At 30.8% G+C, this 8725-nt stretch overlaps 1 pseudogene; it reads right to left on the bottom strand.

Annotated features, from left to right (window-relative positions):
* Positions 1-370: 370 nt before the first annotated feature.
* Positions 371-1544, bottom strand: LOC143533605 (dehydration-responsive element-binding protein 2F pseudogene; annotated as a pseudogene).
* Positions 1545-8725: the final 7181 nt, after the last annotated feature.

The following is an 8725-nucleotide window of genomic DNA, read 5'->3' as shown; positions in this document are numbered from 1 at the left end:
TAACATCGATTAACCCCACTTCCACCTCCACCCAACACCCTCCCCAACGTAGTGACATTTTTTTCCCTTGACGCTTGTTAAGGGCTTCGCAAGAGGGAGATGTGGCACCCAGGTTTGACGACAACGTAAAATAAAATAGTGGTGAATGCATAAAATAACTTTAAATTTATCCGATTTATTTTATAGAAGTCTAATCCTATTAATTAATTAGGCTATCCATTTCAATATCCACATTTTACACAAAAATTCAATTTAAATAACTTTTTATATAGAAATTGTTGATAAAGGTATGATTGTGTGTATGATTTGTCTATAAATATGATTCCCTTTATTTCACTACAAAATTATCTCGCTACAATGTTAAGGAAGTTGAACATTATAGAACTTTACTATCAATGGAAAAAAGTAATATGGTCTTACATAGACGACAACACATACATGCATGCTCTCCAAGCATCATTAATTCTCTACGTACTTCATAGACTAGATCATATATATATAGATAACATGAAGATTCAAAAATTCCATAAAGTGGTTGGCAAAACCAGTTCTTGATCACGTTCATCATGTTCATGAACATCATACATATGATCATAATTATGAACATGATGAGATCCATGAAGCTCACTTAACACATCCCAGTTGAAATCTTCTTCTCCCAAATCAGCCTCTTGATCAACAACACCTTTTGAAGACGTGAACTCGTCCTCTCTATCATCATCTTTGTGTAACACTCCAAGTTGTTGAAGAAACTCATTGAGATCAATTTGAGGCTTTTCAATGCATTCTTTTATCTCATGGGTTTTGTCACTAGTAATTACTTGAACTTGCTCTTGGTTGATCTGATCAACGTTCGAGGAGCCACTCGAGCTCGATGAAGAAGAGGGCAACGGTTGAGTTTTCTTAAGCTCTTGAAGCCTTTGATGAATCACATGAACACTCGGTTGCGCGTTAAGGTTGAGCAAACCCGTGGCAGGAAACATTGACATGAACTTATTAGAAGAAAACCATTTGAACTTATGTGACTTGTTAAGCGGATTGAAGTTGGATCGAAGATGTGGCAAGTTAAGGTACGCATCGGGGCCATAGAGTCGTCTAGCGGCTTCGTCATAAGCCATGGCGGCTTCCTCGGCGGTGGCAAAAGAGCCTAGCCATAACCGTGTTCGTTTCTTGGGCTCTCGGATTTCAGCAACCCATTTGCCCCATGTTCGTTGGCGGACACCACGGTATTCACAGGCGGCGTTCTGAGGGCCGCCTTTGCCTCGGGTGGGGCCTTTCTTCCATGGCTTGAATGTAGCGGTGGCTCTACGGCAGTTGTTGTCCATTGTGGTTTGAAAATGGTGGTGAGTGAAGTGTGAAATGGAGCGGGGGTTATATGAAGAGGAGTGTGAGTGAGGGTTAAATAAATGTTGTCACGTTTTAGAAAGCTTATTATTATTTTGGTATTTGAAGCCCATGTGACCGTTGGGTTTGTTTAGTAGACTATAGTCACTGTACCAACTTCAAAGCCCAACAACAATATTATTATTGTAACGTGATATTACTAATTATGCTTGATATATAAAATGGTTTCATTTTTACTTATTTATTGATAACCAGTGTAAATCATTTTAAAAGTTATGTTGCTATTTTATAAAGTAAATAATACATAAAAATAAAGCATTTTACTTGGTTTAATGATTAAATTCAAACATGTAAAATATAATTATTAAGCCATATCAAATGTTATGTTAAGTATGTTGCTGTGTCATATGTACTATTAAACTGTTGTAGTAAAATTCATGTCGTTTTAGATTAATTTCTGAATGTATTTGTTAAATTTTATAATAAATATAATAAAATAAAAGTAGGTTGTTATATTTTCAAATTAGTGACTAAAATCAAATCGGAAATATATAAAAGAATTTTAGAGACGCTCAAGTATCAATTTCATTTTGTTTATATGGATTGTAGTAAGTTTTTGCTGAAAAAAAAAGGAAATGAGAAGATGAGAAATTGATATCATGTGTCATTGTCTAGATTTTGTACAATGAAAAGAAAAGTACTACTTTATCTACTAAAATATGCTTTCATTATTTGTTAAAGTGTATTTTTTTAAGCAAATTAGTCGACATTCTTGTGATTCTATAACTTTACATGGCCAAAAGGTTTAAATTTACGAGTATTATATTATTTTATAATTTTCTAGCAGCTTTTATCCTCAAAATCGAGTAGAAAACCTATTGAAAACTTCCATGATCTGATGATCATTGTATACATTATATCGATTAAATAAGGGAATCATTGCCACGCCATTATAATTTCATTTTATTCAATATTAAGTACTCCGTATAATATTATCTATTCAATGAACATATATGACGTGTCTAGGAATTGAATAATGTAGGTAAGTAGTTAACTAATTTTACTCTCACTTCGCCTAGGATACTCCCTACTTGTGGACTGCTTCCACACAACACACATATATGATATTCATATATCTATATGTGAGAGAAATGGGAGAATACGATGATGTTGATGAGGATGATGAATAAGAAGCTGAAATCCACCTCAAAACATTGGAGAGAATCACGAGTTGTAATTCACATGTTTTCCTGCAGACCCTTCACGGTTTTACTCTCCCTACTGCCTCATTCACCTTTTTCCCATGCATTTTCATTCATCAATTAACTAAGATCTCCATCTCTCTCTCTCTATCTCTCACATAGAGAAACATAGACACAGAAACAACATATATGTATTCTAGTGGATTTGTTGATGCATATGTTCACCTGTCCCATCTAACTAGTATTGGGTTACAAGTCAACTTCAAAGTATATCCACACCATAGAGTGTAACAATATAGAGTATAGGCAATACTAAGTAGTGAGGGATCCAAGGAATTTTTTCTCACAAGGATCACATATTTTCTCAGTGGCTATACACTCACGAGGGTCGGTTAGGATTTTTAGGCTATATTATAGCATTTATTTTTTTCATAGGGGACGGTCGACCCATACCACAAGGGTAGGTCCGCCCTTTAGACTAAGTAGGATGTCTATCAGTTCGGTTCCCAAATTCAAGAAGTTCAGAATCTAACCAAAAATAGATTCGAACTAAGTTTGGTTTTTGGCTTTTGACTAAGTTAAACCGAATAACCATTTTTAGAACTTTTTTTATATCATTATTGTTGTTAGATCTATTTTGACTGAATAAGATTTAGCTAAAGATGTAATGGATTGATCAAAATGACAAAACTTAAATAACTATGATTCAGTATTTGGTTTTTGAACCGAATTCAAAATAGGTATTTTGGTTCAGTTTTGTACAATTTTTTATTTAACCGATCTAAAACTCAATAATTATGTTAAAATTATATGCTACTGTCCTTAAGTTTATAATCCATAACATTCCTTGTTCTAATTACATCTTCTTCTCTTTTCATAATGAGTAGTTACACTTGAGCAAGTACTCTCATGGATTCTGAGCTTATAGGTCGATGATGTTCAAGACACAAGAGTCCACTATTACTGTAGTCTTATATTAATTGTTGTATACCAATCGGTTTCATCCGATTACGTTTTCTTCGACCAAAAGTTCATATTCTTATTTTCAAGTATTGTAATTCCCCAATTCAATAAATGGATTATATATATCTGACAAATTAACTACGTACTGTAAGAATAATATATATATATATATATATATATGGCCATTATAATTATTTATATTATAATAGATAAAAATATTTTAATTATACCTTATTATATATTAGTTTGTTAGTTGTTGATGGCCATATTACCTATAATTAACTAATAAAGAGTTTCCCATTGGGTGTATATAAAGAGAGATAAATGTTAACATCATAACCTAATCACACACATAATAATTTTGTGTGCCTCCTCTCTCATAAAACCAGGTTCCTCTCAAGAACCCTAACACCATCCTTAACTATACATCCTAAAGGGGAACTCGACCAAGCTGACAACCATTTCGTCTACATCCTTCTCTGTTGCGGTTGCTACTCTCCATGCTGTAACAGGTTCATAGGTTTAATATTTATCATGTTTTATATTACTTAATGAAGAACTGATCAACATGTGGTATCAGAGTGATGTTGATTAATCAGTTCTTCATGTTTTCCGTAAATCTGGAATTGAATCAGAAGACATGGACTAAAACTTAATAAACCCTAATTTTTTAGGTTTTTTTTCATGTTCTATTACGAAAACAATACATGAAACTGTTTAAAATCGCTAAAATTCATATTTAGTAAACTCTAATATTTTCGAAATCTGTTAATTTCATGTTTAAAGATTTCGATTCCAAGTTTTTTTTATGTTTAATTGTTAAAATTTTCGATGATGTTCTTCGTGTTCATCATTATTATTGAAAATTATACATATGTTGGTTCAAAATCTAGATTAAATTTTTTTTAATGATTATTTAGGGAAATATTTTTTCAAATCTTGGATAACTTAGAAGTTTTAATATTTTCTTAAAAGATTTGAATCCCCTTAAAATAGAAAACAAATATAATTGTTAATCATTAAAAAGATTTGAACCAAATCTTATCATTATTAATTTAGTTAATAAAGATCATGGGTTAAGGGATTAAACCAGTTTACGGGTTCACGGGCTATTTAAAAATCATGTATTATGGGCTTAAAATAGCTTATGTGTTCTAAGAGTTTATGAGTTTCTAAAATGGTTTGGGGTCATAACCCATAAACCCGAAAACTCACTAATATCGGAATCAACATTTTCCATAAAACTCCATAAAATCATGTAAACACCCAAATACTGAAAAACCCACTAAAAGCCGGAAACTGGCAATTCTCGGGAACCCAAAATTTCCGAGAACTAATTCCGCAAAATAAGGTCCTACCGGAAACTTAAAAATCCTTACTCTAAACATTTTCCACTATTAACTAATTAAATGTTTTGTAAACCTTAAATATTATAAAATTTTACAAAACATAAAGACTTAACTTGAATGAACTTTTGATGTAACACTTCTGCCCAAAGGTGATGAGTTAAATTTACCCTATCATTCAAGTATAACTGAAAAGCTTTTGTTAGTTTTGCCTAACATGATACAAATGTCTCACTTCTGCCCAAAGGTGATTTGTTACATTTTTATTTACCAAAATCAGCCCGTGCACAATTAAAATAATTGTCTCACTTCTACCCAAAGGTGATGTGTTACAATTGTTTTGCACATATACTTAAACAAATTTTAATTCTGCCCAAAGGTGATTTATTTTTTGTTTAAGTAGAACTATTAATTATAGTCTATTAGTTTGATGTTAATAATAGACATATCACATCTTCAATAAAATATAGTGATCCTCATATTAATGATCCTTCATAATCTAATGATCATAAACTTTAATCTATATTATTTTAATATCCCGTAATATTACTCACTATATTTTCTTTCCTAAATAAATCTCATCCAAATCATCCACTCTAATCTTAAAATACAATTTAATTTTGTCTCATAAAGAGTTTTAATAACATTTAGTTCTTCTCAAATTTAATTATTCATTAAAGACATGATATGGCTATCCTACTGCTCTTTCTAATAACAATCATTATATTAAAAACTAGAGCATAACAAATGGGATGCGTCAATCATAATGTCTCTTATAATAATGATAATCAATAATTTATTTAAATAAATGCTATCACTAGAGTTATTCTTGATTTAGTTTTTCCTAAGACTAATCAAAATAACTCATAAGATGCATGCATTCTTTCTTGAAAATTCTAACTATAAGGTTAAATGACATTACCGAATACATCATAATGTAAAATATCATGACCCATAAAATTAAGGGCTTACACATGGAAATAAATACATTATTTTAGTACATTACATACTAAAATTTTCAGCAGTACAATTTGGTGCCTTACGAATCAACTATAACACTCAGAAGTACCAAAGGAAAATGAGTGTGTTGATCAGCAACATATGTACACGAAAAGAAATTTCTGGTGCTAGAAATAAGATGTTATTCAACTCACTACCACTAAAACCTAAAAGAGGATAATTCTAAGGTTCATAGACAAAATACAAGTATTACTTCCAGCTTTAGGTTTCTTAAGGAGAAGTCTCATTGCAAAAATATGCCATTAGATTAGGCATAGACAATACAAGACTATCCATAATTCAAAAGAACAACTGGCTAAAATCGATAGTTGTATAATAATGATATATAAGTATGCTAATCCTAATATTCCCATTAACACATGATTTGTTGAGTCTAGTTCTATATGTTTACCCGAAATCAACAAATAACTAACATGAGTGTTAGTGACAAATTTAAATGTTAAGGTTATTAGAACCATGATAAACTGTCTTTTAATTACACTTTATGATACCTTAAATATTCTGAAGATTAATCAGAATTTAGTATCAATACTTAAGTTACATTATGACAGTTATAAGGTTTGCATAGCCAACATAAAGTCACTCTTACCTTAAACTCTTATATTATTTGTTATCAATATCTGGATTGAAACATTTATAAAATAGAACTAGATGATAATGTATACTTTCACAACTTTTGTTATAATGCAAATAAAAATTTAACGAAAGACAAATGAGACCTATAATATTCATCTATTAAAACCAAATTTCATGAGAAATCATGATATGGTTGATGAGGGTGATTTTTCATATAATCTTATTCTTGGTGATTTTAAATCATGTGTTAAATGCCCTAAACATTACTTGGCTTAAGGAATAAGTATGGGTCCACCATAAGTTATATTTCACTGACATTCGTGAAACTTATTCAAACGGAATATTCAAACATAATTCTTTTATCATTTAAAATGCTATTTACTTGTATCTAATCAGTATTCTATGGTCCGCGGTCTTAAAGAGATCGTTCATATATACTTAATACGATTTTTTATAAATATGTCCTTTAAGTTTATTATGACATCTGGACGTTAATGGAATCAAATCAAGTCTAACATATATATGACAGATTCCCACGTCATGTACATCATTGAAACTTCTCTTGTATTTTCCTAGAGATATTAAAGATCAGTGGGAGCCTTAAGTGTCTCAATCATAACTTACAAGATTTGCAAGAGGTGGGGGAGTGAAAACTTGATATTATCTCAAATACACCTCTTGTACAAGACACTGCTCCATCATAACACTATTCCATCAAAACTTATCTCTTTAGAATTTACTACAACTCTTACAAAAGTTTCATTGTTGCTTAAACGTGGACAAATTCAGATTTCTTACTAAATTAATCCTCACCAAGAGAAACTGCAACAACTTATACCATTAACTTGTTTCTCTGTTAGAATCTATTGGTCTTTAAATACTGACCCTAAGTATGCTAATTTCCTAAAGGTTTCTAAGGTCAGTTGGAGCAGTAAAAGTCTTTATAATGACTTGTTAGAAGTACAAGAGGCGGGGGGAAGAGAGATATTAAATTTTACTCCAATTACACCTCTTGTACACCATACTGCGCCAAATCTTACACACTTAGAATCCTGAAAATGATAGCAACCTAACTAAGAGCTAATCTATAAAACTGAGACTTTTAAAATTACCCAATAATCAACTTAGGAGACCATCTAGGTTTTAAAACCTACTAAATTTGATGCTTATGTAACCTCCCTAACTAAAGTTGAATTGGATGTTGGAAAGTTTAATGATCATACCCCTTATAATTAAACCATTATCATCAATCATAATTGACTCCATACGTCGTAACGTTTTGAGATTTGGTTGAATCACCTAAAGGTGTTCATAACTAAACTAAATCCTAACACAAACGTTAAGACACTAAGAAGCATAATTGATTATTAAAGGTTGGATTCAAAAGGGAATAAATCATCAAAGAATCTTGTAACCTATATTATAAATCATATCTTTGAGGATCATCACTATTCAAGTAGCTTATAATAGTTAAAATGCTACGTTAGAAGATAATTAAAACAACTTTCCCTAATAACTGACTTACATATCTACATGCTCATAAAACAACCTAAATGTTATAAAATGAAGGTTAATGAACATTTAGTCTATAAGTCAATAAAATCCATATATGGGTTAATGCAAACATCAAAATTTGATGAAATATTTATACAATTATTTTCATCAAAAACCAAGTGGATTAATGTACCTACCTCAAGATGAGTGGGAGCAACTAAAAACAAACTTGTCCTTATATAGATGACATTCTTCTGACAAGTATATGTTACATAAGTCAAAGCATTGTTCACACACTTTGATATGAAATATCTCAAAGATATCCCTTACATAATAGATATCTTAACATTCTGAGATAGACCAAAAGGGACATTAGTTTTGTTCTATAAGTTTTATCTTAAATAGGTCCTTACACATGTAACAAACAATATTGCTCTATTTAGAGGATAATAGGATCATTGAGATTATTACCTTATGCTTCATTAAGTAGAAGCTTTATGTATGTTCAAGTCTATACTCGTTCAGATATTACTCAAAATTGTAACACACTAGATATGCCTAGATTAATATGAAACATCTAAAAGAGTATTAAAATATCTTTAAAAGAAACTAAAAGACTATAATTTAAAAGAAGAAGTGAGAATTCAAACCGGTATATTACTCTAAACTTTGTCATATTCAGAGATAAGAAAATGTAATTTTCGGGATATATTCTTATGTCAGTAGATAAATCTATCTCATGGAGGAGTCATAATGAACTGATAACAACAACCTAAATTC

This window comes from Bidens hawaiensis, unplaced genomic scaffold, assembly GCF_021521415.1.
Source record: "Bidens hawaiensis isolate Kalapana, Puna unplaced genomic scaffold, B.hawaiensis_p1.1 tig00009824_1, whole genome shotgun sequence".
Taxonomy (NCBI): Eukaryota; Viridiplantae; Streptophyta; class Magnoliopsida; order Asterales; family Asteraceae; genus Bidens; species Bidens hawaiensis.
The sequence above is the reverse complement of the archived record's forward strand: the minus strand, read 5'-3'. Positions and strand labels throughout refer to the sequence as shown.